Genomic DNA, 12,248 nt, shown 5'->3' on the forward strand with positions numbered 1-12,248 from the left:
GAAAAGAAAAGAAAAGAAAAGAAAAGAAAAGAAAAGAAAAGAAAAGAAAAGAAAAGAAAAGAAAAGAAGAAACTATGAATCAATCTGACCTGCATTCAGGCAGTTGCTGTCAGTAGTATTTTTCTGGAAGTTGCTTTGGATCTGGGGGAAAACACTTAGCTCTACAATAAAGTTTCAACAGTTTTCACAGATTCATATCATGGCAGTAACTTGTATTATTATGATACGTGAGTGATAGTGGCACTTACTTTTCTTGTTAGGTAAGTAATAGGCATAATTATGATGTGATAACAGGTTTTCATGAGATTCTTTTCCAATTCATATCTCGATGTGACTTTGTTTTACTCTGACTGAGCCCTCCCATAGAACCCAGTGTGGTTTTGTTGAGAAGGGGAAGGATTCTTAAACAGGGGTGTTTAAGTCTTTTCTCTCCTGGCACAGTTACCTGATGTTAAGGATAAAGATAGTATGTCTGCTTTGCAGCTGATCTGAATGTGTGTTTGTTTCCAGTAATTTCAGCCTTCTTACCCTGGAGTAGTTTTACCCATCACTTAATTGTCCCTAGCCGATGTCGAGAAGGTCTTTTTAAACTCCTTAACTGCACAATGAGGCCTCAGTGGACACCTAGATTGTGTCTGCTTGGGAAAATGCCAAACACTAATGAGTATTTTGCTTAATGCGATGGAAACTGAAAGTGCATGCCTCTTCCCTGGCTGATCAATGCCCACTTCTGTCGCTTGAGTGTATCTGGACATTCTAAATTCAAGAACAAAGGCCATAAGAGGCGGAACACTGAGCGTCCGCTCAGAGAAGGATTTACAGACTCAGAGCATCTTTTGAGTTGGGCCTTGAAGTGAGAAGAAGTAGCCCTGCTGAGCTGACTCTCCTACAGTCACAGACTTTTTTTTTTTTTTTTTTTTTTTTTTTTTTTTTTTTTTGCATGTGAGTGTGTCAGGGAAGGATGAGGAGTGAATTCTGTTGTTTATATCTCATCTGGGCAATGTTTACTTCAATATAGCTACCTGCTTATTATGTTATCCTTAATTCATGATAAACTAACACTGTATTTACTTTGAGTTTTTTGAAGTTCAAGTCACAATGTTTTCAATGCAAATTTTAAAATAACTAATTAAAACACTACCTTCAAGAAGAAAAAGAAAAAAAAAATCCCTTAAGTAATTCAGCAAGCCAACATTATCAAGTATGCTTGAGTGCAGAATAATGACTTCCAGGTGCTACTAATGTCCCACACAAGACTAAATGGAGAGGTTGGCATGTGTTCCATTGAACTGTATCTGGTCGTCTTTGATACAGCACTCCCTCTGGTAATAATATTTATAATTTACAGATTACATGAAGGTGTTAGATAATTTCCAATAAAAATTTTTCTAAGGTATTTACATTTTCAGTTGAGAATTCACATCTTGCCCAAAGCTTCCTGGGTTTCCAGATGATGAGAAAAGATTCTGAGTCTGTTAATAGAAACAATCTAATTTCTGAAGTTTGAGTTTAATAACACACTTTCCCTCTGTCTTCTATCAGCAGGTCATCATTTTGCTTTATGACACTATTTCTTGTCTTTGGAGATTCTTGAAAGATACAAGCTTCTAAATTAGAGTTTATAACAGAAACCTTGCCTGACCTGTAATAATTGTTACTGAAACATTCTGATGCCTGAACTAAGTTGTTTATTATACCAAACATGAAGTCTTTTGACCCTCAAGGTTCAATATTGATTAGTCCTACTCTTGTCAATATTTACCTCTAGTGTCAACAGTTTTCAGTCTGGAATAAATTCAAGGGTGAACACTCTTTTAATACACACAAATTTAAAATGTTAAATTCTTACAAATCATCATTTTACTTAGTTAAGTAATTTGCTCCTTTTTTATACTCATAATTAATGATTGGCTATTGGGCAACAAATGTCATCACAGTGAGTCAACTATGAATTAACCCTACACTAGAGACAGAACTCATTAAAAAAAAAAATTTCACTGATAAAAATCACGCTAAGTCTAAAGGTTAGGTAAAGCAAACCTCCATTATATATTCAACAAAGGAGTCACCGCTACCTTTTAATCCTGAGATCATGGAGAAAATGTTTTTAAAGGGAATTTTGATGTGCTTTCTCTCCTCCTGGATAATGCAATAGACGTTTCCAGTTGTTTTTGTTTGTTTGTTTGTTTGTTTGTTTGTTTTTAGTCATGGTATTTTTCACACTGTCAACTGTATATTAAGGAGCTATCCTCTTCACAATTTCTTGATATTCAATTTTTTGACAGTTCAAAATATAATTTAAAATAAGAACTATTGTGGAAACATCATTTTAGGATTCTCGGTCCAGAGGAAAATAAGGAAGCTTTTATTGTGCTTAGAAGTTGAATGATAGCATGAGAATTTCTTTCCCTTCATATGCCTTTATTATTTATTGGTAAAATGTATTCTTTACATTTCTACAACTCTAGGTTTATAATGTACATTATTCCATGCTGTGCCTCTGCAATTAATATCATTATTACTTTTCTTTATTTTAAGTAACCTAGTATCATCTTCTCATCTAGGAAAACACATTTTCACTTCAAGTACTACAAATAGAATTCTTCCTAAAAGGATAAGACAGGAAAATTGAGTCTGGTAAATATTTAACAGGATTTCTATCTGGCTTAACTTTAGGAAACTCTTCATGGAAAATGTAACAAGGGGATATGGAGAGATGGATCATTGGTTAAGAGCAAGTACTGACTTTTCACAAGTCAGGTTTGGTTCCTAGTACCAGCGTGTCAGATGATTCACAGCCACCTGTGATTTCAGCTCCAGGGGATCCAACACCATCTTCTGGCCTCTGTGGGAACTGTGTTTGCATCTATGTATGCAAAATATGCATGATTTTAAAGAGAAATCATTTTTTAAGTAGTGAGAGGTTCTTGTCAGACTAAATTAAAAGAGTGTCCAAGTGGGTTACATAGTAATGAAAAGAGGGACTGCCTCTGACATAATCTGATTGGCCTGCTCTTTGATCACCTCCCCATGAGGGGGGAGCAGCCTTACCAGGCCACAGAAGAGGACAATGCAGCTACTTCTGATGAGAACTAATAGTCTAAGATCAGAAAAAAGGAGAGGAAGACCTCCCCTATCAGTGGACTTGGGGAGGGGCATGCATGCAGAAAGGAGAGGAAGGGTGGAATCGGGAGGGGAGGAGGGAGTGACTTATGGGGGGATACAAAATGAATAAAGTATAATTAATAATAATAAATAATAATAATAATAATAATAATAATAATAATAATAATAAGAAGAAGAAGAAGAAGAAGAAGAAAAGACTCTTTATGCCTGTCTCACCCTCAAAAAAATAAATAAATAAACTTTATGGTTGACAAATTTATCAGGAGTTGATTCTCTTCTGACTATGTCAAGACCCAATAATGGAAATTCCTCATTCTTCTAGTTTTACATTTTAGAGTATAGGATGAATGCACATATGGGGAAGATGGTACCTACACTAGTGCTGATACCCATGATGTATTTCACCAAAAGAGAGATGTTTCTGGTGGCATGGTGGTGTAGCAATTATCCCATCAAATAAGAACTTCACAGTTCTTATGCTTATTCTGAAATCTCTCCAACTCACTACTATAAAGCCAGTCAAGGGGATTTCAATATTGTAACTTTGCAGCCTTTGGTTTGAAACTAACTCCACAAATATACCTTTCTTCCTGAATGAAGCATGTATATTGCTTCAAAGTCTCAAAGCTCTCTTCTGACGACACAAACTTCATGGCCTTTCAGCTTCTTACAAAGATGTAAAGACAGCTTCGTCTGGGTGGCTGTGTGAAACCTGTGAATTAATTCCTCCAGAATGGTGGCTTGCTGATTGTATCAGCACTAGCCTTTCTCTCGTCTCCTCTGACCAGGGGAATTGTATTTGCAGATATGTCTAGCACTCTGTTTGGCTTCCCTGTCAACTCATTCCCTTCCAAGTAGAAAGAGCCAGATGTATTCTGAAGCATTCACAGTCTATTTTAGGACCCTACAGTTAGCAAAGACTGTTCTTTTCTATGTAACAGATTGTTTAAATCTGCCGCTGTGTTATACATGCATTATCTCCTTTAATCTTCGTGGGAATTTGCTAAGGTGCAAAGAGATTCCAAAGACCTGGACCAACCTCTAGAGGACCACCATCTGAATCTGCTTACCCTGACCTGAGTTCTTATTCTCAGTCATTTGGCTTATAATTTTTCCCTTGGAACTGCCTTCCTATCACCAAAATCATATAATGAATTCTTTCTATTTGGTAGAAGAATGAATTCCAAGAACTTATGAACAACTTTGTCCAAATGGAAACCATGTATACAGCTGGACATCAGAGGAATGGTCACTTCTCATTTACAAGTTGATCCACAAGAGCAGAGAATGTGGTAATATGATTCTCGAGCCCTTCTTAGACAAAGCACTATTTTACCACACGGTTGTTCAAGTTGTTCTATGGTGTTCATCAGACTCTTCACCAATGTCACCTCTATGGAGCTCTGAGTCCATATGAGAGATTATTTTCAATAAAGAGTGAGTAGCTTTCATTATTCTTTATGATACAAAAACATGAATCAATACAGGTTCTTCTAGAAACTTCTCTGAGGAATGGCATGCATTTTCAGTAAACCTCTGAGTGTTTTTGCTCCATTCTATAAACAAATTTGAGAATGTTGTTTTATTTCAGAGACAGAAGAAGAAAGGCATGAAAAAGAGAAGCAGGCATTATCCCTATCATAAAACAGGGCACATATCAACTTAAACATATATATTATATTCATCCAGACAATGGATGTTTTATTCCCAACACTCCTTGGTTGACTTGCAGTCATTAATAAATTGCAAAAGTATCTTGTTTTCAAAAGATCCATCAAACTGAAGGTAAATGTTTGCAAGGTCCAGAACATCCAGGTCACCAGTTACTTTTCAAAGATAATCAGTGGGAAAGTCACTTAGGTTTCCCTAAAACCTGACTCTTTTTTATTTTAATTTTATTTTTAATTACACTTTATTTAGTTTGTATCCCCCCTCTAGTTCCTTCCCTCCTCCCCTCCCAATCCTTCCCTTCCTCCCCCTTCTCCACACATGCCCCTCCCCAAGTCCACTGGTAGGGGAGGGTTTCTTTTTCTTCCTTCTGATCCTAGTCTGTTAGGTCTCATCAGGAGTGGCTGCATTGTCTTCCTCTGTGGCCTGGTAAGGCTGCTCCTACCATCAGGGGGAGGTGATCCAAGAGCAGGCCAATCAGTTCATGTCAGAAGCAGTCCCTGTTCCTATTACTATGGAACCCACTTGGACACTAACCTGCCATGGGCTACATCTGTGCAGGGGTTCTAGGTTATCTCCATGTATGGTCCTTGGTTGGAGTATGAGTCTCAGGAAAGATCCCAGTGCTCAAATTTTTTGGTTCTGTTGCTCTCCTTGTGGACCTCCTGTCCTCTCCAGATCTTACTATATCCCACTTCTTTCATAAGATTCCCTGCATTCTGCCCAAAGTTTGGCTATAAGTCTCAACATCTGCTTTGATAGCCTGCAGGGCAGAGCCTTTCAGAGGCCCTCTGTGAGAGGCTCCTAGTTTGTTTTCTGTTTTCTTCTTCTTCTGATGTCCATCCTCTTTGCCTTTCAAGTACATAGTAAGGACATTTGCTCAACCATGTTTGTAGCAGCTTTATTTGTAATAGCCAGAAGCTGGAAACAACCCAGGTGCCCTTCAACTGAAGGATGGATACAGAAATTGTGGTACATCTACACAATGGAATATTACTCAGCAATGAAAAATAGGAAATCATGAAATTTGCGGGTAAATGGTGGAAACTGGCAAGGATCATCCTGAATGAGCTGTCCCAGAAGCAGAAAGATGCACACGGTATATACTCACTCATATAGACATATAATATAGGATAAACCTACTAAAATCTGTACACCTAATCTAGAGGGAGGACTCTGGATAAAATGCTCAATCCCCATCCCGAAAGGCAAAAAAAAAAAAACCTGACTCTTACAGATGCGTTTAGATGATGTAACTTGGTATAGTGAGAGAGAAAAGGCACTTGAAGTCTGCGTGGAATTGTGGAAATGAACGGTAAGTAAGTACTTGGAGAAATATATATGAATATATTTATATATATATGATACTTATAAACTTGTATGTATGCATATGTGAGCCTAATTCTTTATTGCATACAAGGAGAAGTCCACACCCATTCAAACAGGGTTCAAGGTTCTTTTCATACCAACGCCAGCCTATGTTTTCAAGACTATTCCCATCAGTCCCCTGCATATTTCACATCCTGCCATGACTGTGCACTTTGTCCTGATAACATAGAATGCTTCTATGTGTCAGGGCCCTTGAGAATGATTCCTCTTGAGCCTTACCTCATCTACTTGGCTGTTTTCGCTTTATGAAAACTTCGCAAAGTCGTCTTCCTTCAATCTCCATTCACTATGCCCAACAAGAAGTAACTTCTATCTCTGATTCTTGCAGAGAATTAAATGTTTATATGTGCTACTGTTCCAAATAAAAAAAAATAGCGTATTTATTTTGTACACCCAAACACACTGTCAGTATTCAATAGACATTTCTGTTACACAGTCTGTGATATTTAATTGCAGCAGCCCTCATAAATTAATACAGACTCAAAAGTGCCTCGTAATCCATGAAGTACTACGAAGACACTAATTATCTCTGTTACAATGGAGAATTTTCAACAAGTAAAAATGGAGGAGAGGTTTCACTAAGGAGCCAGGGGAACCTCATTTGCCGCCATTAAAATTGCAAATAAATGATTTAAAGATGCACACACTTAGCACTTCAACTGGAGAAATGCCAGCCTGGTTAAGCATAGAAATTCCTGCTTGACTTACCAGTCTTTCTGACCCCAGAGCCCGTTGAAAACCCCGTCCTCATGAATGGCTCCTTTCAGAGGGAGAAAAAGCAGTTTTCTAAGGATATGAGTCCCATATGAAATTGGTGGGATGTGTGCCCTACAGCGAAAGTGAGTCTCTTCCAAGCTCTGAGAATTTCCCTTTTTCCCATGTTAGTCACAGTTGAGCAGGGGGTTCTCAGGCAGTATGAGGAGGCTGTGCGCTGGAGCATTCCCCAGTTTCCGTGCCGCTCTTACACACTAAGATGTGTGCTATACTAAGCTCGGTGATGTGGTCAAACACAACCCAGTGCACTTCAGCTTGCATCTCGGCTCTCGCTGGAAGCTATAGTAGATACACTGATTGAGACCGAGACATTGGTTCCGGCCCAATTTTGATCCAGCCTGATTCAGAAGATGGGTGGATGGACTTTGTTATTTTACTCGTGTGGATGAAGATGCAGAAAGAATTCAAATGTATGGTTATAAATTGCCACCAAAAAAATCTTTCTCAGACCTGGAGGGGACAGGAGCTCCACAAGTACAAGAGAACTAAAAGTCTGGGCCCAGGGGTCTCTTCTGAGACTGATACCCCAACCAAGGACCATGCAGGAGATAACCTAGAACCCCTGCACAGATGTAGCTCATGGCAGCTCAGTCTCCAAGTGGGTTCCATAGTAATAGGAACAGGAACTGTCTCTAACATGAACACAGTGGTTGGTTCTTTGATCACCTCTCCCAGAGGGGGGAGCAGCTTTACCAGGCCACAGAGGAAGATAATGCAGCCAGTCCTGATGAGACCTGATAGGCTAGGGTCAGAGGGAAGGGTAGGAGGATGTCCCTTAACAGTGGACGCGGGGGAGAGTATGGGAGGAGAAGAGGGAAGAAAGGTGGGATTGGGAGGAGACGAGGGAGGGGGCTACAGCTGGCATACAAAGTGAATAAACTGTAATTAATTAAAAAATAAATAATTTTTTAAAAATCAAAAATCTTTCTCTATTGTAGAAGGTGGGAACATTCAAAAGCCTTATGATGGATATTGGGGGCTATTTTAGAGCTTATACCAGAGAAACACAAATACTAATATATTCTTGATTGAAGGCTAGTCCTCTTGTATCCCAGGGTAATCATCCTTTTTGACCCAGCATGAAGCAGATTCAAAAGGTTGCACATGGAACAGTGGGGAGGACCAGACCCCAGCATAGCTGGCCATAATCAGCTGAGTCGATGCTGTTCATCAGTTGGGTTACAGATGTCACAGCCAGATAGCCCGCTTGGCTCTGCCTTTAGCTGGCCATGGGTTCTTTTCTCTTCCCTTTATTACTTTTAATTCGTCATGCTTTGAACAGAAATAATTATAACAACAAGATGATGTCACTTGTGTGTATAAACAAATGCTAATAGCCATTACAAGCTCTGGGGGTAGCATAACCATCTCTTTATACAACCCAGACTAGTGAGTGTTTTTTCATCTTGATATCCAAGATCAACTGCCAAAGAGAGTTTCCCAGAGATCTCTGTAGCAATATATGTACACACAGTTGCAAGAAATAAACAGCCATGGCAGGAAACATCTCTAGGATTAGAAATTTAAGTAACTTCTTCCGTTAACGGAAGACTGTCATGCCAACATTTGCATATCAAGATTTCACTCACATAAATGCTTGTCATTAAGTGTAGCCTAATGCCAGAAGAATTTAGGATTTATTTATTACAGGTACTAAGATTAGTCTGTGCTAAGGATGATTACAGCATCCAAACACAAAGAAATGTCAGAAGACTATTGGTGCACAAGGAGCATTTTAGGCAGCTATGGGAAAGTGAGCATTACACCCCATAAGCCTTGATTTCCCTCTTGCTTAAGTGAATCAGGCTGTGAAAACAGCCATTAGCATATTTTTCTGTGTCTGCATTGTGTTTGTGCATATCTGTTTAATAGGTTTTGCACTCCTTCTCTTATCTCTCCTAAGAATTGTTCTGCCTTTTTCTCCAGTTACTGAGCACTGAGGACATGGACAGATCAGGCTAAGTGAGTGTAACCTGCAGAGAGCAAAACCAGATTTACTAACTTTGATGATGACTTCTAGTGAGCTTTCACCATACACCTGGCTGGGTCGCCATAAAGGCAACTGAGCCATTTTCGCCCTAAATTGGTTAAAAGATGACACCGAGAGATTTCAAGCAGAAATGATTTCATTTTTTTTTTCCTCTCACCAGTTACATGGTTAGCTGGATCGTGCGCTGATTTGTTATACCACATAGGGCTGACTCGCTCCTTGCCAGCCTTTTCAATGCCTTGATGGCATCGGAAACTGACAGTCTCCTGGGAATGTATATGAAAGAAGGTCTGAGCTTGCCTCCTTCAAGGACACCGTCTTCAATCCATTATCTCTTACTCATGTGCAATAGCCTAGTCTATCAAAAATACAGTGATTGAATAAAACTTTCATTCTAGGTAATGAATGCATTGATTTAATAAAAGATTTGTTCTGTATGATATTATAGTTTCCTAAATGAACACTGAAATCCTGAAATAGGAAACTTATCTTTGGTCTAAGTTAATGCATAGGCACTTCTCTTAAACTGCATACCCTAATAAGGTAGCAACCCATTTGATACTTAAAGTAAGAAAAGTCTATTATATGAGTTCTTAACATTTTCCAGCTATTGTAAAACCACCTGCTTTTCCGATCATAAGTACATCTGGCATCCAGCAAATAGAGAACTGCCACAGCCATCTAATTTATGATGTTTTTCTATTTCTATGGTTTGGGCAGGCTAATCTGGGCTGATATGCTAACCTCACTTTCAGAGATAAGTGGTAAAATCTTGCCTTCTTGAAGCCTTTTTATTATCGTCGGGTTTCATATTCTAGAATATTTTGGTATGGCCTCTGATTTAATTAGAGAACAGAAATGATATAATTTGATCTTGTGCTTTGTCCATCTAGCACACATTCTTGAGCTAACATCTAAAAAGAAGTGGGACCCTGTTGTGCCTAGTGTTGATTTAGAAGGATTGAGCTTGCCGTCACCGTTCCTTCTCTGAGTTTAGTGGGCATTCTGTACTTGTGTCTGTATCCTATTTTGAGGATTGCATTTTGTACAGACATAAAAAGACTCAGACAAATACAAATGAGTCAAAGACAGATCCTATTGCCTGCCTTTGGAAATGACGTTGGAAGTTTTGAGCTACAGAGAATGTCTTGTGCAGTCTTCTGCTTCATCTTGGGAGAAAGGCCAAGTCCACACATTCATCCACCTTCTCAGAGAAGCCCTCAGTCACAAAGTGGGCCATCCTTTAGCTATTTACAGGAGACTTAACTACTGGGATGTATATGCCATAGTCACTCCTTAAGTGTCCATTGAAAGGCCCACAGTAACAGATGTGTCTTTGATAACTCTAGTCTATAAATCATTCACCAAACACACTTTTAAACAGAGTAGCTTTTAGAACACCCTGAAAGGTTCATTAGAACTTTTTTCTTCTTCTTTTTTTCCCAAGACATTGGACCAGGTTAAATAAATGTATATCAACTTAAAACCGAAGTTGAGAAATGAAAGAGTGCTTTGTGGATTGCCGAGTGAAGAAGATGGGCATTTTAGTCCTGTCTCTGCCAACTAGTTTAATGATTGCAGTTATGTTTATGGCTTACTCCAAGCTACTTTTTTTTTTTTCTGGCAATAAATAAATAAATAAATAAATAAATAAATAAATAAATAAAAGAAGTAAATAAAGTCTGTAGAGGATTTGATCCTTCAAAAAGTTCAGTTGACAGCAAGCAGCAACACAGTAATGACTGCATTTCTAAAGGAAGAGTTACTGTGCTGGATTCTTGTCCCAGCCCAACAAGGCTTTATATTGAACTGCATGTTATTCCCTACCTTTGTTATTACATATAATGGTGCAGTGAGTGCTTCCCAAGCAAAGACGTTCGTACTTACTTCTAAAAGTCTGTTTCTTCTACCCATGAGTAAGTAATTTTTAAAATTTTTCACAGATACTGCTGAAACCCATCTTCAAAATGTTTTCCCACATCTCTACTGTGATTGACATTGAATGTAGGTTCCTGTTTCTTAACCCTTTGACCCACATTATTCACTTGAAATTTTAAATTTTTTCTTGCCTTTGTTGGTCTTGGATGTGAAAGTTGAATATCATTTTAATTTTATGTCTTTAGTTTTAAGATGAGAATTGTTCTATATTTTAGTAGATTATAAAGGATTTTCTTTAAATGAAAAACTATCAAGAAAATATTCAGAGTACATACAGCATAACAGATATATTTTTGCTCAAAAGAGAGCATTCAAATAACTTTTTATTAAAGCATGTTATTATAACTGTTTTAATTACATAATCTCTTATCATGGCTAACTCTCAAGTTAAATGTTATAACAAGTCTTTACATTTAAAAAGAAACAGTATGTATATGGTTCTATACTATCCATAGTCTTAGCTACCCACTGAGGTTCTTGAGTATAAGAAAGGGATACTATTGCAACCAAAGAGGAGCAAAAACTCCCCAGGCATGGACTCTGAAAAGCCCTAGCTCTGTCTGTATATTTCCTGCATTCTTACCATAATAACAGCTGAAATGATCCATATGCAGAACAAAATGCAAAGAAGTCCAAGATGTGATCTCTGCTTGTAAAGAGTTCACAGTGAAAGTCATAAAGCACACTTATCTGAATTTCTGAGCAGCCAATGATGCAGGCCATGATGGCTTAGGGGTTGAGAAAGGACAGCATATCGACAGATGGGGGAGGGTAGAGAATGCTACTTAAAACAAAACACACTTTCAACGGACAGAGAGAAAGTTTCAGAGCATAGAGCTGTGGGGCAAGGCAGACAGTAAATGGACAAAGATGAACGCGTTTGAGACAAGCATATGAAAGAAGGAAGGGAACATTCATATATGAAAAAGTGGACTGAGGTCAAAGTATTGACGACCTTGGATATTTGTCACAGATTCAACTTCAATAATGTAAAGTATCAAACTGAATCTTTTGGAGAATAGCATTGACAGAATAAAAGTAAAGCTGGTAAATTTTGACATGAGAATAATGAATGAATAGCTTGAGGATGTTGTGTTGGTGGCAGAGGTAACAGATACATTAACACTTTCTGGGGGAGAGGATTAACTATAAAGGAAAGATGATTTGTATTTTCGTCAATTCGTTCTACACAAAGCTGCTACGAAGCTAATGCTGCGTAAGGTACGTGAAGAAAAAGATGGACCTAAGCTCAGAATTCTTCACGTGTTTATGCAACATTCCATTGCAGGGCCTTTTCTAAACCCGATTCAACTTTCCTATTCCTCCACTCACCCTTTCTGATGATGGAAAGTCTTTCCTTGGA

General features: G+C 38.3%; 1 pseudogene; it reads right to left on the reverse strand.

The window, feature by feature from the left end:
• The window catches only part of LOC129672951 (uncharacterized), an 88,307-nt pseudogene extending 76,699 nt beyond the window's left edge, over positions 1-11,608 (reverse strand).
• Positions 11,609-12,248: the final 640 nt, after the last annotated feature.

Source organism: Psammomys obesus, unplaced genomic scaffold, assembly GCF_907164565.1.
Source record: "Psammomys obesus unplaced genomic scaffold, mPsaObe1.curated_primary_1811, whole genome shotgun sequence".
Lineage (NCBI taxonomy): Eukaryota > Metazoa > Chordata > Mammalia > Rodentia > Muridae > Psammomys > Psammomys obesus.